This window comes from Monodelphis domestica, chromosome 2 (assembly GCF_027887165.1).
Source record: "Monodelphis domestica isolate mMonDom1 chromosome 2, mMonDom1.pri, whole genome shotgun sequence".
NCBI lineage: Eukaryota > Metazoa > Chordata > Mammalia > Didelphimorphia > Didelphidae > Monodelphis > Monodelphis domestica.
Window position 1 is genome coordinate 373716885 of NC_077228.1, and position 26827 is coordinate 373743711.

General features: G+C 38.2%; 1 long non-coding RNA gene across 1 annotated transcript in view; it reads left to right on the forward strand.

Moving 5' to 3' along the window:
- Positions 1-19129: 19129 nt before the first annotated feature.
- Positions 19130-26827, forward strand: part of LOC103105393 (uncharacterized) — a 56530-nt gene continuing 48832 nt past the window's right edge. The window contains exon 1 of the long non-coding RNA XR_462835.3: positions 19130-19341. This is a non-coding gene — a long non-coding RNA (uncharacterized LOC103105393). The remainder of the gene's footprint in view (positions 19342-26827) is intronic.

Below are 26827 nucleotides of genomic sequence, written 5' to 3' on the forward strand. Positions count from 1 at the left end.
AGAAAATAAAGATTAAAACAAAAATTGCAAGGAAAGTACTTTGATAACCTTAAAGTGTTATCAAAAATGTGATTTGAGTTGTTGCTTAAAAATACTTTTGCCTCTTTTATTTCTGATCCAAAATTAAATTCCAAAAGGATAATAACCACATCTGTTTAACTTCCTTTCAGATATTTAGCCCAATTGATATTCTGGAGCTGATTATTAAATGTTCAATGTAAGATGCTATATCTTAATAATCAGCACTCCTTACAAATCAGGGATTGGTCTATTGTTTTGTTGATAGTTTACACTTAAAATGATAGAGGAAATGTTCATAATGATAATTAAACTTAAAAGTACATTGCATATATATATATATTTTAGAGAATCAGTTGTTAAATATTTACCAGCACACCTCTTTTTAGTGTCCAAAATATATTTAATACTACTTCTGAATGGGTTTGAATTTCACCTCTGACACTAGCCTCTAATTAGTAGTGTGATTATGGACAAATCACTTCATTTCCCTAAGCGTCAATTTTCTCTTCTATAAAATGTGGATAATGGTACTTTTAGAACTTTACAAAGTTATCATGAGGATCAAATGAGATAGTTTATTTAAAATACTAGGAAAACTCAACAGCAGTTTATAAATGTCAACAATTGTTAATTTGTTCCCATTTTTTTCTGGTGCTCATCTACAAACACTTCTAGGGAAAAATCACTTTTTTTTTTAATTTAATTTTACTGATTAAGAAAAATTTTCCATGGTTACATGATTCATGTTCTTTCTCTCCCCTCCTCCCACCCCTCTCCCATAGTCAACATGCAATTCCACTGGATTTTACATGTGTCATTGATCAAGACCTATTTCCATATTATTGATATTTGCACTAGGGTGATTGTTTATAGTCTACATCCCCAATCATATCCCCATCAACCCATGTGATCAAGCAGTTGTTTTTCTTCTGTGTTTCTGCTCCCACAGTTCTTTCTCTGGATGTGAATGGCATTCTTTCTCATAAGTCCCTCAGAAATGTCTTAGATCATTACATTGCTGCTAGTAGAGAAGTCCATAACATGTGATTGTGCCACAGTGTATCATTATCTGTGTATAAGGTTCTCCTGGTTCTGCTCCAATTGGTTGATCCAATTCCTGGAGATCATTCCAGTTCACATGGAATTCCTCCAGTTCATTATTCTTTTTAGCATTATAATATTCCATCACCAGAAAAATCACTTTCTATTAACCTTTAATATCTAATATTATGTCAACTATTTTACAGATGACTAAAATGACTGCTTTTTTAATTACATAATAATATTGGGATATATGTTTACTGAAAGTAAGTTTATATCAGTAAGCATTTTGGGGACAACTCCAATAGCAGATTGAATGATATATTTTTGTGCTTCAATCATTTCAGTCATGTCTGACTATGACCCCATTTAGGGTTTTCTTGGCAAAGATACTAGAGCGATTTGCCATTTCCTTTTCTTGCTCATTTTGCAGATGAAGAACCTAAGGCAAACAGGGTTAAGTGACTTGCCCAGGGTCTTACAAATAAGTGTCTGAAGCTAGATTTAAACCCACTGTGCCACCTGTTCTCATTTTATTGTGATCTTTCTTCTAGCTCTCTATATTTTGAAATCCTTTCATTCTATGTAGTTTGGAGATTTGTGGGTATTGGGAATCTTAAATATTTGTGGATCACTTTTATGAACAGATGGTTGAGGGCAACAGTTTTTTCCTCTACTAATATTCTGGAGTATTATTAAATTATATATTATTATAAATTATATATATTATAAACCATTGCAATTTACATGTTGAATTTTCAAGGATATTCAGGGGTTTGTATTTGAAATACAGAAATTAGTCATCTACTTTACAAAGGATTGGGAACTTTTGGCATATAATTCTATAATTCAAATGCAAATTTGGAATTAGCTGAGGAACCTTAAACCTTAGGGGTTTTGTGATTTTTGGACATTGCCTGTATATTGTCTGGTTATGAATTAGCCAAGAAGGATGTGGATTTGGTCTTGATCTGCATTTCTAGGTATTATGTTAATGCTAGATTTTTGTATCTTGCAATGGTATATGGTGGAGTTTCCTTTAGTAATATGCATTGATTAATAACAATTCTGGCCTCCTTAAGACTAACCTTTTAGCCAGAATCTGCTGGCAATGACCTGATCCTGAATAGCTATCATAAATTTCTCTGTTTCTAAAAACAAATCCACATGATTCAGCTATTTGTTTAATGTTTCTTTGTCAACATATTTGTTGATTGAGTTCATATGGATGTCACCCACAAAGGGCCTTTTGATTCTACTCTTAGAATCTTAGTTAGCTGTTTTACAGGCTTTCTGCGGAAATAAACAGTTCATTGTTGTCTACTCCTACCATTTTAAGGTATGTGTTAAGAATGGTATCTCATGGGGCAGGTAGATGCTCAGTAGATAGAAAGCTAGGTCTAGAGATGGATGGTCCTGGGTTCAAATGTGGCCTGAAAAACTTCCTAGCTGTGTGACTCTAGGGAAGTCACTTAACTCCAGTTGCCTAGCCCTTACCATTTTTCTGCCTTGGAACTGTTATTGCTTCTAAGATAGAAGATAAGAATTTTTTTTAATGGTATTGCAATTTGGGAAATTCAGAAAGGTAAGTTTGTAAGTTGTGATAATACCAAAAAAGATGAAAATAAATAAAAGAGTATCAATCAAACATTTTAAAAAATACATGGATGAAAATAGATCCTTCTGTTCTATTTGAAAGAGACACAGAAAAGTAGGGAAGAATTGTTACTGTTGTGTTAAATTTAGTATAGATGCAAGAGTATAACACTTTGAATTTGAGCAATTTTGCTGATTTTAAAGACTTGCATATGAAAAACACTAAGAAAACATTTCACAGAGACAATATATTTATCCAGGGCAAAGATTGGCTTCAGTGCTTTGTTTTCCAGATGCTCACTTGTAATTAACGACTGAAGAATCATGAACCTTGGGGTTTTTGTGACTGTTGGATATTACATGTATATTGCCTGGTTATGGTTTAGCCAAGAAAGATGTGGATTCGGTAATGTACTAGTTAATAATCATAAGCTAGACTGATGTTTCTCACTCTAAGGAACTAGAAGAGAAAGAGGAAGGGTTGGTTTAAGAAAAAAAACTCAGATTTGTGTGGAAGAAAGGAGTTACCTGTTCAGACTGTTAGCAACTGCCAGAGAAGTAGAAATCCCCAAACCCCCGCCAGGGGAGCAGAACTGTAGAAGCTTCTATAATCCTATGTGAAGGGTCTTTCTCTGCCCTTTTGGAAAGAGCCCAGCAATGAAGAAGACTGACCCAGTAGAGGATTGCCTTGCTTAGTAGCCGTGCCAATGTCTGTCCAATACAAGATGCCACACACATCAGGGATTTGATAAAGTCAATCCTCAAAAAAGAAAACAGTCTCAGAGTTGTAAGACTCCTTGGCTAGATTCTGAAAGAGACTTCCGGTCAAGATGGCGGCGTAGAAGCAGCGAAAGTTCAGACCTCGGAAACCCTTCCTTACCAATCGCAAACAGAGTGCTCCTAGGACACCGAAATTCAAGCTGAACAACAGGATAGACTTGGGGAACCCTCCTCATGGACCTGGATCAAAAGGAACCGCACCCCAAAAGCCAGAACCCTAGATCACTCGGATCTAAGGGGTAGGCAGAAGGAAGGCCCCAGGACTCCCCCACCCCCAACCCAGAGTCCTGAGCCCATGGCAGCAGAGGGAACCTCAGGGCTCTGAGGACTCACCTTGAAAGCAACCTGAGCCAGTCTCCAGGGCACCCAACACAAACAGCAGGGAAACTTAGAGAGAAGGAGGAAGCCTGTAGCCCCCTGTCTGGGTCCTTCCATCTGAGTCTCAAGGGAGGTCCCAGCTTTAGGGCACCAGCTGAACCCAATCCCATCAGGAGCCCTCAGAGCTACTGAAAGGACAGAAAACTCAGGGCTGCCAAAGGGGTTGCTCCGAAGAGCTTACCTTGAAAGTAACCTGGGCCAGTCTCTGGGCATTCAACACAGACTGTGGAGGAGGAGGTTGGTTTTTTTTTTTTTTATTTTTCTTCCTTTTTTTGGCTCAGGGATCATTCAGCCGACACCACCTGAACCTAATCCCATGAGGAGCCCGAAGAGCTCAGGCAAGCCACTACCCCTCCCCCCTTAGAGAGCAGGGTCTTCTGAAAGAACCAGCTGAACCTAATCCCATCAGGAGCCCTCAGAGCCCAGGGAGGCCATGCACCTTCCCCCTTAGAGAGCAGGGTCTTCTGAAAAAACAGAAACCTACAGGCGAAGTCAAAATGGCAGCCTAGAAGGAGCATAGACCTAGCAGCCTGGCCAGAGCTTTGGAGATCCTCCATATTTGCTCCAGACGTCCAGGAAGTTTAAAACTCAAAGTAAACCCAGCCCAACTAAGCTGAACTCAATTCCATCAAGTCTCCAGAACACAGGGAAGCCCAGGCTCCCCATCCATCCTCATTGACTGCTGGACTTTAAGCCAATCAAAAGCCTCCAGAGGACAGGAAAGCTCAAACCCCCAACAACCCTCCCCCAGAGATTACACCAAGAGATCTTCTGTTAAAGCTTCAAGAGGGGAGACTGATAGAAGTCCCCCAAAAACAAAAAAATGAGAGGAACAAGAGCACAGACAAATATGGGGAGGAAAGAAGGGGTGAATTTGAATAAACAACAGAAACAGAAGAAAGAAACTATAATAGACAGCTACTACTCACCAAATGGAACAGAGGGGGAGAGATCAGCAAATGATAAACCAGAAATCCCAGCAAATTGGAAGCAGGCTGTGGAAGAATTCAAAACACAACTAAGAGAGGCTGAAGACAATTGGGAAAAGAACTTAAAAATTAAGATAAGTCATCTGGAAACAGAGGCACTTGAACTAAAAGAAGAAAATAGTGTCCTTAAAGCCAAAATCATCCAGCTGGAAAATGAGACAAAGGAGATGAAAGACAAGGTAAAGAGGATGAAAGACGATCTTCAAAGAAAATCAGACTAGAAGGAAAAAGCCAGAGATGAAATCCAATCTTTAAGAACCAGAGTAAAACAACTAGAATCAAGTGACCTCACAAGGCAGCAGGATACTATAAAACAAAACAAAAAGAATGAAAAAATTGAGGAAAATGTGAAGCATCTCATTCACAAAACAGACGATTTAGAAAATTGTTCAAAAAGAGACAATTTAAGAATAATTGGACTACCAGAAGACCACGACAAAAGAAAAAGCCTGATCATAATACTAGAGGAAATTATCCAGGAAAACTGTCCCGAGATCCTAGAACAATAGGGGAAAGTGGAGATTGAAAGAATCCACAGATCACCCCCTGTATTTAATCCCCAACTGACAACACCAAGAAATGTTATAGCCAAATTCAAAAACAATCAGATGAAAGAACAGATATTACAATCTGCTAAGAAGAAGCCATTCAGATACCATGGAAACATGGTGAGGATAACACAAGATCTGTCTGCATCCACACTGAAGAACCAAAAGGCATGGAATATGATATTCCGGAAAGCAAGGGAACTAGGTCTATAGCCAAGAATAAAATACCCATCAAAACTGACTATATTCTTTTTTTTTTTAATTTTTTTTGTTTTGTTTTTAAAACCCTTACCTTCTGTCTTGGAGTCAATACTGTGTATTGGCTCCAAGGCAGAAGAGTGGTAAGGGCTAGGCAATGGGGGTCAAGTGACTTGCCCAGGGTCACACAGCTAGGAAGTGGCTGAGGCCGGATTTGAACCTAGGACCTCCCGTCTCTAGGCCTGGTTCTCAATCCACTGAGCTACCCAGCTGCCCCCTGAAACTGACTATATTCTTACAGGGGAAAGTATGGTCATTTAACACAACAGAAGAGTTCCAAGCATTCATAAATAAAAGACCAGACCTGAACAGAAAATTTGAAGTCCAACCACAGAACTCAAGAGAATCATCAAAAGGTAATTAAAAAAGTGGGGAAGCAACAACAACAAAAAAAATTTTTTAAGAGACTCAATAAGTTAAAATGATATGTATCCCTATAAGAAAAGAGGTCATTGGCAACTCTTAAAAACTGTTGCTATCACCTGAGCAGCTAGAAGAACTACACTCAGAGGGAACAGTGACAAACTGTATAGGATGAAAGGACAAGACATAAATAGGCATATAGATATATGCATGCATAAATACATATACATGTGTATGTGTATATATATATATATATATATATACATGACTAAAGCTAAAAAAGAAAAGAGGTTATGACCAAAAGAAATGGGGAAAAGAAACAAATGGGGGTAAATTTATATGTCACAAAGAAGCTCATGGCGGGAGGTGGGAGAACATCGATACACTGGAAGGGTAAAGAGGTTGAAGATAGGAAATACTCAACTCTTACGTACTTTGAAACTGACCCAAAGAGGGAAGAACAATCCAATCCATTGGGGAAGAGAATAGATTTGTGCCCTATAGGGAAGTAGAAGGGTAAAAAACAGACTGGTGGGGAGGGAAGCAGTACAGGGGAGGGAGACGGTGGGGGGGAAATTTTAAAAAGACTACAGGGGAAAATAAGGGAGGGAATAAGAAGGGAGGGGGTAGAAAGGGAAGTACAAGGGGGACTGATTTAAAGTAAATCACTGGATTAAAAGGTAGAGCTGAAGAAGAAAGGTTAGAATTAGGGAAGGATATCAAAATGCCAGGGAGTCCACAAGTGACAGTCATAACTTTGAACGTGAATGGGATGAACTCACCCATAAAACATAGACAACTAGCAGAATGGATTAGAATCTAAAACCCTATCATATGTTGTCTTCAAGAAACACACATGAGGCGGGTAGACACCCACAAGGTCAGAATTAAAGAATGGAGTAAAACCTTCTGGGCCTCAACTGACAGAAAGAAGGCAGGAGTGGCAATCATGATATCTGATAAAGCCAAAGCAAAAATAGACCTGATCAAAAGGGATAGGGAAGGTAATTATATTTTGTTAAAAGGGACTTTAGATAATGAAGAAATATCACTAATCAACATGTATGCACCAAATAATATAGCACCCAAATTTCTAATGGAGAAACTAGGAGAATTGAAGGAAGAAATAGACAGTAAAACCATATTAGTGGGAGACTTGAACCAACCACTATCAAACTTAGATAAATCAAATCAAAAAATAAATAAGAAAGAGGTAAAAGAAGTGAATGAAATCTTAGAAAAATTAGAATTAATAGACATATGGAGAAAAATAAATAGGGATAAAAAGGAATACACCTTCTTCTCAGCATCACATGGCACATTCACAAAGATTGACCATACATTAGGTCACAGAAACATGGCACACAAATGCAGAAAAGCAGAAATAATAAATGCAGCCTTTTCAGACCACAAGGCAAAAAAAAAAAATATATATATATATATATATATACATTAGTCTCTCGGTGATCGAGAATGACTATTGTCTTTGTGCAGTTTCATCTACGGTGTACCCTCATGTGGCTTTGGAGTCCAAAGGCTGAGGCGCAGAGTTTGTGGCACATGGGGCCTGGGACTCCAGTTGTTATGGGAGGTGCGGTTGTGGCCTGGTGTCGGCGTTCACGCGCAGCGGCAAGACGTCGACCTTGCTCATCTTCAAAGGTGATGGCGGCATGGTTAATGTGGGTTTGCCAGCTGCTTCTGTCAGAGGCAGCGAGTTCTAGTTGCTTTGGGGTAATGCCAGCCCACTTCAAGTTTGACTTTAGCTGATCCTTGAATCTTTTCTTTGGTTGGCCTTGTTTCCCGAGTCCAGCTGACAGTTCACCATAGAATACCTGTCTTGGTATTCGCTGTGGGTCCATGCGGATGACGTGTCCAGACCATCGTAGCTGGGTTTTGAGGACCATGACTTCGATGCTGGTGGAGTTGGCTCTGTCAAGGACTTCCTGATTGGTGATTCGGTCCTGCCATCGGATCCTCATGATTGACCAGAGGGAGTGTTGGTGGAATTGCTCCAGCTGTTTCATGTGCTTCCGGTACAGTGTCCATGTCTCACAACCGTACAGGAGGGAGCTGAGGACCACTGCGTTGTACACTTTGAGCTTCATCGCAGTGCTTACACCTCTGTGTTGGAGGACTTTGGAGCGCAGCCACCCGAGTGCCTGGCTGGCCTTTTGGATCCTGGCATTGATCTCATGGTCTAGGGACCCATTGTTGGCGATGGTGCTGCCCAGGTACTTGAAAGTGTTGATGTTAGAAAGCTGCCTGCCATCGATGGTAATGCATGGCTGGTTCATTGGCCTCCCTGGTGCAGGTTGGAACAGCACCTCTGTTTTGCTGAGGCTGATAGTCAAGCCAAACAGTTTTGTTGCAGTGGAGAACCTGTCCACAATGGTTTGGAGATGATTTGCTTGGTGGGCCATGAGAGCACAGTCATCTGCAAAGAGAGCTTTCAGGATGAGTCTCTCTGTTGTCTTTGTTTTTGCAGTCAGGCGGCGAAAGTCAAATAGTGAGCCATCCAGTCGGTATTTGATGTAGACGCCCAGGTCTAGATCCATCACAGCATGTCGTAATACTTGGGTGAAAAATAGGTTGAATAGTACTGGAGTGAGGACACAGCCTTGTTTCACGCCATTGGAGATGTTGAAGCGATCAGAAGTCTCTCCACCAGATAGGACTTCCCCTGTCATGTCGACATGAAAGAGCTGGATCAGTTTGACAAATTTTGCTGGGCAACCGAGCTTGCTGAGGATCACCCACAATGCGTCCCTGTTCACAGTGTCAAACGCCTTTGTAAGGTCTATGAAGACAATGTAGAGACTCAGGTTCTGCTCAAGGCATTTTTCCTGCATTTGCTTCACCGTGAAGACCATGTCAATGGTGCTGTGATCTGGTCGGAAGCCACATTGTGATTCAGGCAGGTTCTGCTCTGAAACAGATGACAGGAGTCTGTTGAGTATAACACGGGCGAGGATCTTTCCGGCAGTGGAGAGTAGTGAGATGCCTCTGTAGTTGTCACAGGCTGCTTGTGAGCCTTTGTTCTTATATAGGGCTACGATGGAGGCATCTCTGAGTTCTGGGGGCATGTCTTCCTCTTCCCATATGTTGGTCAGTACTATGTGGAATGCCTGGAGCGCCTTTCCATTTAAGGCCTTGTACACCTTGGTTGGGATACCGTCTTTACCGGGTGCCTTGCCTGCACTCATTTGTTTAATGGCTTTTTGGACTTCCTCTATTGAAGGAGGGACATCAAGTTGTTCAATGGAGTGGTTTTGGGGGATCTGGTCAAGGGCACTTTGGTCAACTGAAGAGGGTCGGTTGTGAAGCTGACTGAAGTGATCCAAAACAAAAGGAAGAAGAAGAAAACAATATAATGCTCCTATCACATCTTCCTTTCTCTGATGTAGAACTCACAAACTAGACTGTCAATTAACAAAATATATACAAGCTTTACAGACAAGAATAGCAGAATTGCATGAAATGGGCTTGATACAACAAACAGTACACCTGGATTACAATTTGCACAACATCAAACCAGGAGACATAGTATACTTAAAAAAAAATTTCAATAGAAAATTGGCTACAGACATAAAATGGACTGGACCACATGAAGTATTACTTACTACCCCAACAGCTATAAAAGTTGCAGGGAAAGACTCATGGTTTCACTGTTCCCACATGAAACCAGAAAAAGTTCAACACCACTGTAACAGACATCAAAGATAATTAGACAACAGATAGGGCTGAGAAATGAAAACAAAAACTGATTAACACAACATAAAAACATAAAAAGTACACCACAAAGAAATAATAGGGACACATAATGTTCGAGACAACTTTACAGCCCAGAGGAAAAGCAACCCAGAGGAAAAGCTACCCAGAGGAAAAGCAACCCAGAGGAAAAGCATCAAGAAAAGATGCTAGAGACAAGAAACAAAGAGGAAAAGCTGAAATGGACAGCTAAAACTTTGAACTTGTAAATTTTTTTATATTAGAGGACAGATGGAAAACGAGACTTATATGTAAGATTGAGTGTGTTGAAATAATAAAACAAAAGTAATTTCACATATCAGGGAAATAGCATGCATCACTACATAACATGGAAGAAAGAAGAGATCCATTAGTCAACATGAGAAGTGGAAATCTGAAGAAACTTGATAAGTATTAATTCAACACAACACTATTAGACACAAAACACAAAATCACTGACATATTGAGAGACCTTGTTTATATAAACAAGTGTCTGAAATTGTATTTATACAAAATGTAAATATGTATATAGTTAGTTCCATAAGTCTTGGGCAATAGAAAGATCAATAGATATTTCTATTTGACATCAGGATGTGGAACAATGTATATTGTTGTATTATATGTAAATAATTTCTGTAAATAATGTATTAGTTTTAGTTAACTTAGAATAAGTAGTATTATCACTAAGATTCAATTTTTTGTAATAGTTTTGTTCAACATTTATTGTACTGAATTTATTGTAAAACCCCAAAACTACCCTTGCCCAAACTTTCCTGCTAAGATTTCCTTAGAGTAGATTTAGTAAATTGGTAACTATAATATAAATATGTGACCTTGGGAAGGTCACAACAAAAAAAGGGGACGATTGTGGAAAGGAAACTAGACTAATAGTTTGTGGGGGGGGAAGGGCCAACTGGGAGTGGCAGTTGGGTCTTGTGACGAATACTTCCTGCCTGCCAGGTGGGACTTGCTTCCAGGTGTTGGAGGAGAGAGGAGCTTGTTCAACCCAGTCTGGAGTGGCATGCTCTTCTTGGTTCAGCCCAAAGACACAGGCTTCTAAAGGTTAGAATTGTTCTTGTTTGCTTTCTGTCTACTGCTAAGATTCTGAATTAGAACAACGAGAGTAGACAGGAGTGGGACAAACCCTCCACCAGCCTCTAGGGCTTGGCCCTATACTCTGAAGCTAAGGAAAAACTCCAATTCCACCTGGATTATTAAACTTTATATTATTTGAATTCGCAGTCAGATAAGTGGACTATCTTTTCTGGTTGTGTATTATAGACTGTTGCCAGTTCTTTTTCTTCCTCTTTCTTTGTAGCTTGTTCTACTGTTCTAAAAAATTTCTCTTTAATCTCTGTTACATCATTATCTAATTGGATTTCTTCTTCTATCTGTTCCTTAGTTTTATTTTGTGCTTTTGGAACACCAAGTTCTATTTGCATGCAGTCTCCTTCCTTTTCATTTTTCCTTTTTCCTTTCCCATTTTTCCTTTTTGATGTTACCCCATGTACCTGGCTTCATAACTGACTTTGTTTGGCAGCACCTGAGACTACTTGAGAATAATGTGGCTTTGCTCCTTGTTGGATGTACCTTTCCATGGTTTCTAAATTTGGTGCTTGTAATGAATTCTTGCAATTACAATCACAACATTTTGCATTTGTTTGTGTATTATTGCTGCTATACTTTACATTGCTTTTCCAAGACCTTGGTTTGTTATTAGGTTGGAATAATTGTGCCTTTAAATAACAGTCTTGAACCATGTGACCTATTTTCTCACAGAGGAAACATCTGGGTAAATTTCTCCTTTGATTGCTTTGAGTGTAATTTCTTGTGGGTTTGTAAGATTGCAGAGTGGCTAGATTTTTTTATTTCTTCAATTTCTTTACATTTACTTGTGCTATTTGCCTCCTTGACCTTGGCTTTAAGCTCTTTTATTATTTCATCCTTTTCCTCTAGCATTTCTTTATGACCTGAAAATATGTAAGTTGCAGTTTTTCTTAAATCTTCCAGACTTAGTGTTTCCCAATCTGGGCATTGAAGTTTAAAATATGATCTAATAGGTGTGTTACTGCCTTTCACAAATTGTCTATGTGTTGGAGATTTTGTTCAGTTAAATTTTCAAATCCAAGCACATCCTCTGCTACTTCAATCACTCTATCGAGGAACTTTGATGGATGTTCCCCACTTTCCTGTCTCAATCTCAAATTTTCCCCAAGTATCTGGTCTTTTTGAAAAACTTTTCATTGCCTCTAATAGATCTTCTCTGGCCTTTCTTAGGTAATGTAGATTTTCATTATTAGATAACTTTAAGTCTGTTCCTTCCTCTGGCCATGATGTTAAATTTAGATTGTTTCTTGTTTTATCAATGAATTGTTGTTTTTCCCTTTTTGAAAATAATTCTTAGAGAAGAATTTCAGTGTCTTGGAAATCTGGATCATAAAGCCTAATTGCTCTTTTAAACATCTCATCGGTTCTGAAAACCAGGAAGGCATCCGTTTTTTCAAACTTTCAAGGTCAGCGGTCGTAAATGGTTTATGTGTTTTAATATGAATTATACCGCTATCTGGTTGTAGGCTTGTTTGATCTCTTAGTGGCAATATTTGTATTCCACCTTCAGCCCCATCTGTATTTTCTTGCTGAACTACATTGTTATTTTTAGGTATGTCTTGTTGTGTGTTAATACCTTTGCCACATTGTTTCTCTTCACTCAGTTGCTTCATCATTTCCTTTATTTGCATTATCTCCTCCTTCATGGCTAAAATAGTCACAGCCATTTCATTATCTTTTGCTTTTTTCCCCAAAATTAGATGCACATCTTTTTTTAGGGCATAGTATAATTTGGTTACTACGAATAATGCTCCGGCATATGTGGGAATGAATGAAATCAAGCGATACATACTTATATTCAGCTATTGCAAAGTTTCATAGATGCTAAGCAGAAAATAAATATAATCCGGAATCGTGACAAAAAAATAAATCGTAAAACATATACAAGAAATATGCAATCCAAGTTAGATAACCCATGGCAAGTAATAGTTTCTTTGCCATCTTGTATTTTGAAAAGCTTTTTGCAACAGAAAAAAAATTTTCAAGTCTGGCCCTTTAAGAGTCCCCTCCTCCCTTCAGGAGGAGTGGTTTTTTTGGGGCGTGGTATCACTAGGCAGATTAGTTGCACTCAGCACAGCTCTCAAAATGGTTACTTTTCACAGTCACACAGGCTTTTGAAATGTATGCAGGCCTGATTTTTTTCAAATTCTTGACAAAAATAGGTTGGAAAACCTAGCTGGCTCTGCCAAAAACTGTAATATTTATTGGGAAAGGAAATAGGAAGATTGGAAAACAGGGGATAAATGGGGAATAATGGGAGGTTTGTATAGGGGTAAGGAGGAGTTAAAGGGAGAGAGGATATATTGCTTGGTGAGGCAAGGGAGGGAGATGCCCCCTGCTGAGAGGAAACGTCAGGGGTCCAATCAGGATGGTTTGTCTTTGAATGACTGAACTGAAGTTCAGGTCCCTCTATGACCAGAAGAGATAGTCCACTTATCTGACTGCAAATTCAAATAATATAAAGTTTAATAATCCAGGTGGAATTGGAGTTTTTCCTTAGCTTCAGAGTATAGGGCCAGGCCCCAGAGGCTGGTGGAGGGTTTGTCCCACTCCTGTCTACTCTCGTTGTTCTAATTCAGAATCTTAGCAGTAGACAGAAAGCAAACAAGAACAATTCTAACCTTTAGAAGCCTGTGTCTTTGGGCTGAACCAAGAAGAGCATGCCACTCCAGACTGGGTTGAACAAGCTCCTCTCTCCTCCAACACCTGGAAGCAAGTCCCACCGGGCAGGAAGGGAGTACTCTTCACAAGACCCAACTGCCACTCCCAGTTGGCCCTTCCCCCACACAAACTATTAGTCTAGTTTCCTTTCCACAATGATTATATATTACATATAGGTTTATGTAGCTATTGTTTTAGAAAGCAATCTATATTTAAAGTTCAAATCATATGTAGTTCTCTTTGACTCTGTATAGATTGAAATGTTTATATTTGTTATAATAAAAAGGAAAAAAAATAAAAGATCAACATTATGTAGGTATTAATTATTTTAAATGTTTTTTTCCATTCATTTCCTATTAATCTTTTGATCAAGACAGTTATTTCTTTTAGGGCTTCTCCTCTTCCCAAAAGACCGATTTGGTGATTTTAAGAGTCTCCTTTATTACATAAAGAAAGAAAAATTCATTTTAGCTCTTTCAATCAACTCAACAAAAATTTATTAAGTCCCTTCTGCATAACTAGAAAAATTTGGACTCCATCTCCCAGAATTCTTTTCTTGTCCCAAGAATTCTTTACCTCTTCCAACACAGTTGCGTTTGTTACATTTGTATATAAGTTTTGGTTAACGCCTCCTTCCCTCTCTCTTTTCCTGTGTGAGGCTGGTGAACTATCTCTGTTTCTCTAGCCTTTTACTTTCCTTTTGTTTCCAGTTAAATATTAATAAATATTATTAAATATAATACTTGGAGTATTGAATATTAATTTTTAAAATTTACACTTCTCTGTATAAGACACTTGAGATTAGGCAATCTGAGAGAAAGTCTCTGTCCTCATGGAACTTACTTCTTATGGGGTAGATACCGTTTGAACACAGATAATTAGGGATCATAGGTAGTTAAGTGGATAGACTGGACAGAATACTAGCCTTAGAGTCTTCAGCAATAGACATTCAAAACCTGTATGACTTTGGTCAAGTCACTTAATGTCTCTGCCTCAGTTTCCTCAACTGTAAAATGGAGATAAGAACAACACCAACCTTGAGATATTTTTGTAAAGCCCTTAGCATAGTGACTGGCACATAATAGGTGCTATGTTAATATGCTTTTTCTCTTCCTTTTAAAGAACAAATTATATAAAGTCATTTCAAGAGGAGAGAACAACACATTAAATATCATTCCCAGCACCTAGCAGAGCACTGGTGCTTAATGAATATTTGCTGAATTGACAGGTTCTTTCCTGATACAAGAAAAGAGGCATTTCAAGCTACCAAGTCATGCTATCCTAGCCTAAATAAAGAAACTGCAAGAATTGATAAGAAGTCTATTGTATAGATTTTGAAAATCCCAGAGGCCAAAGAGTTAAAGAAAAGGACACCCCCATGCTCATATCTATTGGGGTCATTGTGTGGGGTTTTTTATGTGTACCTTCTACTCTTGATGTCAAGAGAAGAAAAACTGCAGATGTATAAAGGAAAATAATGTGAAATTTTAGTAGACTAATGAATAATCAGATAAAAGAAATTTCAGTTTCACCTAAATTATGTTCTTTTGCATGGTATTTTCTTTACTCAAACCTATTCCCTATAGTAGCCTCACTTCATTGATTTTAATTGTTCACCTCAAAAGTCTTATCAAATGGAATCAGTCTGACTCAGACAGACAGGAGGGGCTTGCCCAGTAGGACACCTCAGTAGGTTCTGTCTGAATAAAGTGACTGGACGTCATTGGCTTCATTGAAAGGCTGGCATTTTTGTTAATCCCTCCCACCCCCTTCCTCACATATCTTCCAGGGTGGGATGTTCCTGACACAGAGAGGTAAAGACTTCTGGAGTTATTATTACTGTTATTATTATCCTGGGGTCTGCAGCTGCTCATTTAAGAACCGGAGGGTGTGCTGGGAACTGAGGGTGTTAGAAGTTTAGCTAGGAGCTGGGAAATGCTTCTCAGTTCTGAAGTCTCACAACACACTTCCAGGGCTCAGTTGGATTTTTCAGGAATTCCTGGGCAAATGCCATAAGATGCCTAATGCTTTAGCTGTAGGTAAATGCTAATTCAGAGAAGGAAAACAATACGAAATTCTATTTGTTCTGGCCATTTTAATTGGACCCCTCTGTGGGACTAGAGATCCCCAAAGAATGTCATGACTTCTAAAAATGTATTTTTTATTTTTCCAATAATATATTAAAATTATTTTAACATTCATTTTTAAAAATGTTGTGTTCTAATTTCTCTCCATCCCTCCCTCCTCTTCCTCCTCATTGAGAAAGCAAGCAATTTGTTATAAGTTACATATAGAGTCATGAAAAATATATTTTCATATGAATCATGTTATGAAAGAAAATGGACAAAAGTAAACAAAACAAAAAGTAAAAATAGTAGGTTTCATTCATTTCATTTCAATTTTGCATTCAGACATCAGTTCTTTCTCTGGTGGTAGATAGCATTTTTTAAAAATCACAAGTCCTACAAAATTGTCTGGGATCATGGTAGTGATCAAAATAGCCAAATCATTCACAATTGATCATCATATACTATTGCTATTACATACAGTGTTCACTTCACTTTGTATCAGTTCATATAAGCCTTTCCAGGTTTTTCTGAAAACATCCTGCTCATCATTTCTTATATCACAATAGTATTCCATCACAATCATGTTCAGCCATGAAAAGTCATTTTTGACATCAAAAGTTACATCTTGATGTGCATTTGTATTTGATCTTTCTCTAACCTCTACCTCTCTACAAATTATATATTTATTTTTAATTTTCTTGTTTTTGTGTACCCCTTTCCCCCTCATGTAAACTACATGAAGTCAGAGACTCTTTGGTTTAGTTCAGAGTTTGGTATACAGAAGGTAGTTAATGAATGCTATTTGAACTGAAAATCCTAATCTGTCACTAACACAAGACTTTTGAGCGCAAATTTGATTTCCTATAGGACAGTGGTTTTCAAACTTTTTGGCCCTTTATATTATTAAAAACAATTTTGAGGATCTCCTAAAGACTAATAACTACTATTTTAGAATTTAAAATGTCTAAGCATTGTTACAAAAAAAAGTTTTCACCTTGAATACTCCCAGAAAGGGACTTGGGAATCCCCAAGGATAATTAGACCATACTCTGTAATTTGAGAAATGCTGCTTGTAAGGTAAGAGGTCACCTAGATCAGTGATCTCCAAAGTGAAGGCACCCACCCCCCAAGGAAATGCAACTAGAGGGTGGAAAGACAGGTTGTTATAATAGACAAATGTGGGGCTTCTCTACAACAAGATGACACCTGACTTTGTTCCCTAATCACTCACTCCCCCCACTCCTATTCCAAACCTTCCCTCAGCCCATTGGGGCAGTTATCATCTTAAAGAACCTTTACCCAAATGGGCAGTCATGGATGGCTTGTGATTTTCATTAAAGAAATAATTACATTATCTTTCCCCCAAAAACTCATCTGTCTTCTAAACTTCCCTGTTATTGTCATGAGCACCACCATTTCCCCAGGAGTGGTTCTCCTAATCTCAGTGACATTTTTTACTTTTCATTGTCCCTTGACCCATATCCATATATACAATGCTTTGCTCAGTCTTCCATCACCTCTAATCTGGACTATGGCAGTAGTATTCCCATGGTTCTCTCTCCCTGACTTTAGTCTCTTCCTTCTTTAATTTATCCTCATCCACACCACTGCTAATGTGATTTTCCTAAAGTGCAGGCTTGACCACGCTGCTGTCCTACTCAATAAATTCTGGTGGTTCCCTATTGACTCTTTGTTGTTTTCAGTCACATTAGACTCTTCATGACTCTATTTGAGGTTTTCTTGGCCAAGATACTAGAGTAGTTTGCCATTTCCTTCTCCAATTCATTTGATAGATGAGGAAACTGAGGCAGAGTTAAATGATTTGGCCAGGCTCACACAGCCAGTAAATGTCTGAGACTATATTTGAACTCAGGTTTCCTGACTCCAGGTCCAACACACTATCCACTGTGTCACCTAGTTGACTTTGAGAACAAATGTTATTTCATCTGTATCTTATTCTTTTTTTGAATGTATTTGTTCTAACTTTCATAATGTACATAATTATTAGTACAGAAGTACATGAATAAGATAAGGACTAGACCTATTATTTTATTGATATAATGAACTCCCAGATAAGGAAACTATCAGTGCAGGTGGGAACTTTGTGTAATTTACAGTTTTAACAATTGGCTAGAGCAGCAGTGTCAGACTCAAATGGAAACAGGATCACTAAACTACTTATGAGGAGCCCTGCAAGTCTCTTATCTCCTTAGAAAACCACATATGGACATTGCCTGTTTCACTGTACTTTTATTTGTTTTGTTAACGATTTCCTAATATAATAAATACGAAATATTTCCTATATGATATTTCCCTATATAATATATACACACATGTATATCACATATACATGTGTGTATATATGTGTATGTGTATATATATATATATTTGTTGATGGGGAATGAACAACTGAGAAACAATAACAATTTGGGGTAATTTTCCGCTCAATCTTTACATCCTTTTTCTTCAAGCTTGGATACTCCAGAGGAGGCATTTCCTTCATTTTAGAAGCTGAAGAATTATCATGTGCCCAGCCTGCAGAGGAGAAATAGCCTGAAAGCAGGAAGCATTTCCTCTTCTGCACAGACAGGATTGGACTGGGATGCTTTTTTTCCCCAGCCACTCATCCCTTTAGAACTGAAGGAGGGCAATTGTTCTGCTGGTAATCCAAGTGGAATAAATACAAATTAAATAAATAAAATAAGAACATTGATTGGTAGCAAGATCTCAGTGGAGGTAGTTTTCTCCTAATGCTAATGACCTCCCTGTTTGGGGTGTCAGAACATAGCACAAATCCTCAGGCATTTTTGACACTTGCTAATGAATTTAAACTCCCTCTGGTTTCATAAACAGTAGGAGGCCCAGATGCATAGCTCTGGCTTATTAAAAACCCACCCCAGAGGGCTTTCTCTTGGCGCTGAGGGAGGTGGGCAGGGCAGGATGAGTTTCCCAGCTGCAATACCATTGTCCTGGCTTTCTCCCCTCTCTCCAGCTCCTGAAAGGAACTTGATATATAAGGGAAGAGTAGCAATAATGAGAATGGGGTGTCCGGGTTTTTTTATTATAAGGTCCCCACTGGAGTAACCATCCATTCTATTCTCTCATTTTTTTTCTTATCTAATTAACTTAGCAAAGTTTATTCTTTTCCATTTTTAAGCATTTATTTTTTCTCCCCCAACTGGAAAAATAAAGAAAAACTCTTTCAACAAATTAGTAGAGTCCAGCAAAATAAATTATCACATTCTCCATGTCCAAAAATATGCGTCATTTTGCATATTAGTCCATCAATTCTCTATCCGGAGGTAGGTAGAATTCTTCATCATCAATCCTCTAGTTAAAATTGATTGTTGCATTGTTTTCAAAATTCTTCATTTTTTTGTAATTTTGATGTTTGATAGCATGCATTGCTCTCCTCACTTCACTAAATCTCTTCGAACAAATCTATCCAGGTATTTCTGAGGCTGTCTCTTGCTTTGTTTCTTACATCACATTGGCCTTCTATTACATTCCTGTACCATAATTTGTTGGGCTATTCCACAATGGATGGACACTCCCTTAGTTCCCATTCCTCTCTCTTTGATCTCCTGGGTATAGAGGCCTAGCAGTGGTATTACTAGGTCAAAGGATGTGGACACTTTAGTAACTTTTTGGGCTTGCCTCCAAACTTTTCTAGAATGGTCAGACTGATTCCCAGCTCCACCCCTAATACATTAATGTGCCTCTTTTCCTGCAGTTATTCTAACATGCCATTTTCCTGTTTTGTCATCTTTGCCAGACTGATGGGTATGTAATAGAATCTAAAATTTATTTTAATTTGTATTTCCTTAATTACTAATGATTTAGAGCATGTTTAAAAATATGGCTATCGATAGCTTGTATTTCTTCCGTTAAAAACTGCCCATTCATATACTTTGACCATTTATCAACTAGAGAATAGTTCTTTTTCCTATAAATTTGAATTACTTTCTTATAGCCATTCATTATTTTCCACCCAGAAACCAAAGACAGCTAAGGAGAATTTTGAGAATTCAAAGGAGGCAGGGTAGCAGTCTGACAGATATTCTGATTAAAGGTTGGGGACCAGAGCAAATTTAGAGGGTCTTCACCTAGTTTTAGGGGAAAGGTGCTCTGGGGGAAGAGGCAACAAGGAGGGGAAGTGGAAATGCTGGGAGGATTGTTGGTACACATCCCTTTTGGAAGGACTGTGCTCCCCCCTTTTCTGCATCCTCTGTCAAAGCCTAAAAATCTATAGGTCTATATCTATACACACACACACACACACACACACATATATATACATACATATACATATATATGGTTAGGGTATGGGTTTTTCAGAATTCTTCATTTTTATATTTTATATATAATATATAAATATGTATTTTATTTGTTTATATTTGTATTTTATTATATATTAATATAAATTACGTATTTTATTTGTATTTGATAGCATGAATTGCTCTCCTCACTTCACTAAATTTCTTTATACAAATCTACCCAGGTATTTCTGAAGTTGTTGCTCTCTTAATTTCTGACATCACATGCTAATTATGACTACCTCCCCAAATATAAATACAGTGCTTTTTTTGGAGGGGGTAGTGAAGTAAGGAGAGGAAAGACTTATATAAGTCTGTAAGATCTTAAAAAAATATGTAATGCTTTGAAAAAGTTTTGTTCTTTTAAAATAAAGGTTCATTTAATTTAATTTAGTTTAGTTTACACATAAGCTAGTGAGTTAGGCAAAAAACATCTTACTTTTACATAATGACTTATAGTGATTGATATTATATAATTAGAATAATTATTAATAAAGTTAATTAATAATTTTACAGTAAAACTTTACAGAAAGTTTTACTAAACTTTCCACATAATCACACATCAACAAAATACTCTGGCTTTCAAGGAACTTCATAACCCAAGCTCCTTCCCACTTCTCCAGTCTTCTTGCATCTTACTCCCCAACATGTACTCTTTGATCCAGTGACACTAGCCTCCTGACTCTTCTGGGAACAATGAACTCCCTCTCTCTTCCCTGGCCAAATCTGGACCATTCTTCCTTCTCTGCTCAGACTTTTGAGGTCCCTGGCTTCTTTTAAGTCCTAATTAAGATGACAACCCCTTCTCCAGAAAGCCTTCTCCAACCCCTCTTAATTCTGGTGCATTGCCTTCTGTTAATTCTTTTGTATTTATCCTGTATATTACTTTGTATCTATTTCTCGAATGGTGTCTCTCCTGTTAGATGGAAAGGTCCTCGAGGGCAGGGACTGTCTTTTTTCTCTCTTTGTAACTCCAGTGCTTAGTACACTTAATAAAAGTATATGGATGGATTGACATAGATATAACACATTTCTCTTTGTAATGTTAATTCTCTCACTAGAAGTTTCATTGGCTGCTCAGCTCAGCTCAGCTCAATCAGCCTTGAAAATTCCTGTATGTACAGTCTGGCCCACGGTGGCCCTCCCCGAGAGCTGGGGGGCAGCAGGGGATTGAGTAAGGAAAGAGAGAGAGGAGAAAACAATCCAGTGCGGATCACCCTCCAAAACTGCGGTGGTCTCTGAGTCTTCGATCTGTGTGTTTTGGTAACAGTGAAAGGAGACTGCCACCTATGGATGAGCGCCTCTATTCACAAGCAAACGAGGCTTTGGCTGTACTTCCCTGTATGAGATTGTATCTGCGTGATTTGGAGAGCTTTGAGATATTATTATCTAGTTCATCCACCTTCATTCAGGTAGTGTCACATTGAAACCATTCAGGAAGACACCTTTTCCTGAGTTCAAATCTCACCTCAGACACTTGCTAGCTATGTGACCTCAGACTAGTCACTTAACTCTGTTTGCCTCAGTTTCTTCATTTGTAAAATGAGTTAGAGAAAGAAATGGTAAGCCACTTTAGTATCTTTGTCAAGAAAACTCCAAATGAGATCCCGAAGTGTCAGACATGAATGGAAACTGATTATATTTTACTTTTCAGAGAGATGATGGCATTTAATTCTGCTGGTTTGATTATACAAGTTTATCGTATCTTGAACATCATCTAATATTTTATGAGTACTTGGAAATATCAGTTAATGATGTAAAAACCAATCCAGCAGAATCACAGAATCTCAGGGTTGGAAGGAGCCTCAAATGGAGATTATCTAAAAAGAATAGTTGCTATCTGGATAGTTCTTTAAAGGCTATAGAGTATTATTATTCATTAACTCACTGAAGTCCCAAAACAATTTGGTAAATTGGAAAGACCCTCAGAGGAAGATAATTCAATAAGAATAGTTGATATTTGTATAGTTTTTTAAAGGCTACAGAGCACTTTTTATGCATTAACTCATTTGAGTTTTAAAACAACCCTGTGGGTTAAGAGCTAGGTAGAAGTTCTTAACTTGCAATCTGTGAACTTATTTTTTAAAAAAATTTTGTAACTGTATTTAAAATAATTGATTTCCTGGATATCAAGTGGTAACACATGTATAACCCAGTTGAATTGCTTGTCAGCTCCAGGAGTAGGGAGGGAAGAGGGGAGGGAGAGAACATGAATCATGTAACCATTGAAAAATATTCAATAATAAGTATATAAACTTTAAAAAATAAAATAAAATAATTTATTTCCAGGGAAGCTAGGTGGGTCAGTGGATTGAGAGTCTACAAATGGGAAGTCTTGGTTCAAATCTGGCCTCAGATAATTCCTAGTTGTGTGACTCTAGGCAAATCACTCAACCCCCATTGCCCAGTCCTTACCACTTTTCTGCCTTGGAACCAATACACAATATTAATTCTCAGATGGAAAGTAAGAGTTTTAAAAGAAAATTGGTTTCCTTTGTAGTCTACATATTTCATTTTATGCATTTAAAAAAATATGATTCTGCGAAGGAGGTCTAAAGACTTCACTAAACTGCCAAAAAAGTTCATGACATTAAAAAAAAGAATGCAAAGACTAGTAGCATTATAACCCTCATTTTTAAATATGAGGACTATGAGACAAAGAAAGACTATGGTAACACAGCTAATAAGGATCAGAATCAAGATTGGAAGTCGAGTTTTCCTGACTCCAGATCCAGATAATTCAATCTGTAATGGAAAGGAATATTTTATACGACATTTCTGCCAAATGGTCATCTAGCCTTTGCTGAAAATTTCCAGTGAATGAGAGCACTCAGTACCTCCTGAGGCAGCCCATTCTACTTTGGGACTAGGTGTCAGGAAGAGTTTCTTCCTATTAGGCTGAAATAGACTTTTCTGTAACTTCTCTTGATTGATGTTAGTCCTGCCTGGGAAAGCCAGGCAGAATAACTCCCATCATTTTTCCATATGACACTCCTTTAGCTACCTGAAGACAGTTCTCACATCCATAAGCCTTTCTCCGCACACCATTCCCACCCCAAGTCTTGTCTTTTCTTCTCTAGTTCCTTCAGATGATTCTGTCTTCTTGCCATCTTAGCTGCTGCTCTCAAAATATACTCAGTTTATTAGTCTTTTTCCTAAATTGGATGTCCCAAACTGAATGAATTACTATTAATGTGGGTGTATCTCTCTCTCTCTCTCTCTTTCTCTCTCTCTCTTTCTCTCTCTTTCTTTCTTTCTTTCTTTCTTTCTTTCTTTCTTTCTTTCTTTCTTTCTTTCTTTCTTTCTTTCTTTCTTTCTTTCTTTCTTTCTTTCTTTCTTTCTTTCTTTCTTTCTTTCTTTCTTTCTTTCTTTCTTTCTTTCTTTCTTTCTTTCTTTCTTTCTTCCTTCTTTCTCTCTCTCTCCTCCCCTCCCTTCCTTCCTCCCTCCCTCCCTCCCTTCCTTCCTTCCTCCCTCCCTCCCTTCCTTCTTTCCTTCCTTCCTTCCTTCCTTCCTTCCTTCCTTCCTTCCTTCCTTCCTTGGACAAGTTGCCTAACCTCTCAGTTTCCTCATATGTGAAACATTCTTAAGAAACCATATAAGTGTAACCTATTACAATGAAAAATTTATTCTTCAGACTAAAACATTTCATTTCATAATGAAGTAAGTCAGGGGGCAGCTGGGTAGCTCAGTGGGATTGAGAACCAGGCCTAGAGACGGGATCAAATTTGACCTCAGACACTTCCAAGCTATGTGACCCTGGGCAAGTCACTTGACCCTCATTGCCTAGCCCTTACCACTCTTTTGCCTTGGAACCAATACACAGTATTGATTCCAAGACAGAAAGTAAGGGTTAAAAAAAAAAAGAGTGAAGTAAGCCTAAGGAAAATACAAAAAAAAAGGGTTAATTAGAAAATTAAAATTTTATCAGAAAATTTAGTTTCAAAAATTTTAAACTGCAAATATAAAAAAAAGTGTCAAACAACGGTAGTTGTTTAGATATTAGGAAATAACAAGCCTCAATCCTTTCCAATTTATTTATTTTTTCTTTCTTCTTCTACCTACCTTTGAATTCATCAGTATAGGGAGCTTCCAGTGATGATACTCCCTTTATCACATTATCTGTAATGTGTAGTCTTAGAGAATTACCTAAAGCAATGAAAGATAATGTGACTTTTCTGAGGTTATCCTACCTATATGGAGTAGAGGTTGTCCTTGAACCTAAGACTTCTTGACCTTGAGGTTGCTGTCCCTCTCTCCACTAGGCAACACTGTCTCTCATTACTTGTCTTTTTACATTGAAAGTAACTTTTTGCATGTATTTAAGCCTTCTGAATTACCCTTGGCCTTGTGACACTTGAGGCAGCTAAATCTCTGAGCAGGCCTTAAAAATAAGAGCTCTGATGGAAAGCCTCATGACCTGGAGAAGGACAGAACAAATGTATTTGAAAGGAGGAGGGATGTTTTGATCTTCCTACTGTCATTCAGAAAAGATTGTAATTTTTTTTCTTCAAAAAGCTCCAGCATAGGGGTGGATGGGAACACTTTAGCTGTCATTCCTGCACATAAAATTAATATAACCTAGACGGAGATCCTGTGAGTTCATAAGATCTGGGCAGCCTTGTAAACATAGTTTTTGCTCGATCGGTATTTGTTAAATGAAGGAACAAAAGTAGGCATGAATAGAAAGTTGCTGTTGTTCAGTCGTGGCCCATTCTCCATCACCTTATTTGGCCAAAGATTATGGAGTGATTTGCCATTTTCCTCTCTACCCCATTTACAGATGAGAAAACTGAGGCAAACAGGTTGAGAGTAGTTGACAGCATTGTCCCCACTGGTGAGTTAAGGGGGTTTCTGCCCCAAGCCTAGGGAGACTTTCCATTGTGGAATGAATGGATAAGAACCTTTGTTCCAATGGCCATGAAGGTGCTGAAGCAGGCAGTCTGGAGTGCATAGAGTTTGGTCAGATATGGAAGATGCCACAGTCATCCACTGTATCCTGGGCCATCGCCAGTCATCCTGATTTTTGTCCTGTCACTGGACTTGGATGTTCAATTCTAACTCCCTTAAATCCAATTCACAGTAAGGTCAAGACATCCTCTTGTGATGTCAATGATCCTCTTCACAAACATAGAATGAGAGGGCAGCTAAGTGGCTCAGTAGACCTGGGCCTGGAAATAGGTGGTCGTGGGTTCAAATCTAACCTCAGACATTTCCTAGCTGGGTGACCCTAGGAAAGTCACTTAACCCCAGTTGCCTAGCTCTTACCACTCTTTTGCCTTGGATCCAATACACAATATTGATTCTGAGAGGGAAGGTAAGGGTTTATTTAAAATAATAATAATAAAAGAGGAACAACTACAACAGACAGGAAACTGGAAGATGAAGAAATTAAGTGAATTGCCTAAGGTTATATAGCTAGTAGAGGGTGGAGCAAGTGCTTGAACTTTCACTTCAATTCAATTTGATGAATATATATTTATTAATTGCCTATAGTGCTCATTAGGGATACAAAGAGGGAAATAAAACAATTCCCATCTTTAATAACCAATTTATTGAACACAGGAAGATAAAAGACAGTCCCTGCTCTCAAGGAGCTCACAGTCTAATGGGGGAGACAACATGCAAACCATAATGAACAGAGAAGCTCTTTATTGGATAAGCAGGAAATAATCACAGAGGAAAGGCTCTAGAATTAAAAGAGATCAGGAAAGATTTCTTACAGAAGGTAGAATTTTAGCTGGGATTTGAAGGAAGCCAAGAGATGAAGGAGAGCATTTCATGCTTAGATCTTATTGCTGAATTTTAATAGTCATACAAGACAAGAGACGTAAGTGATCCTTAGTAGTAGACAGAACTCTAGATCTAGTCAAGAGAACCTGGGTTCCACTTCCAGATCTATATCTGTGTGGCCTTGGTCAAGTAACTTATCTCTTTGACTTTAATTTCCTCATACTTTAAACTAAAATACTTGTTTTATTAAATCATTTTAAATATGTTATGATTGAAATTCTGGAGATGCAGCATTTCTTAATTTTTAGTTAGTTTATTCATCGACCATTCAAGATGATCTAAAATGGCCAGTAGACCTCCTTCACAATCCAAACAGGAACCTAAGAGAGCCAGTGGGGCCAAAGAGGAGGGCAAAAGAGAGCCCGCAGCAAAAAATAGCACAGTAAAAGAGAAGCAGAAAAGAGGGGGAGGGGAACTTCTTGCTCAGGCCACTATAGACCATTTGTGACCTCACCACTCAGTTCCTCTCCTGGACATCCCAAGACATCTCTGATTGGCAAATAGACACTGTGGAGGTGAACTTAGAGATGCCAGTTTCTCCCTCATTACTTCATCACAGAAGTAATCTTAAAGATATCAACAGGCCCTCTCATCCTCAGGAATGACCATCTCCACCATATGGCTGGTGTTGTCCAACGTGTTGGCTGGAGCATACTTTTTAAAAAATTCTCAACTTTTTTAGTTAGAATGGACAATAAATCAATTCCAAGGCAGAAGATCAGCAAGGGCTTGGCATTTGGGATTAAGTGACTTGACCAGGGTCACACAAATTGGAAAAGTCTGAGGCCATATTCGAACCTAGGACCTCCCATCTCCAGGCCAAGTTCTCTATATATTGAGTCACCTGACTGCCCCCTAAAGCACATTCTTAATCAGGGTTCACAATGGCTCCCAGCTCTACCCTTAATCCTGTTATCCTTTTTAAGATCTAAACAAAAGAAGTGTAAGAGGGGAAATTATGAGACAATCCATAAATTAATAATTTTTCTAATTAAAAGTAATAGGGGAAAATGCAAAAATAGGAGAGATTATAAATTACTTTACTTGCTGCCCCATTTAGCTTGCTATTCTGTGGCCACCATTTAGCCATGATCACAGAGAAGTCCAATCAGCAACAAACATGGAAGAGAAGAGAACAAAATCCTCTCTTGTCTCAGTTTATC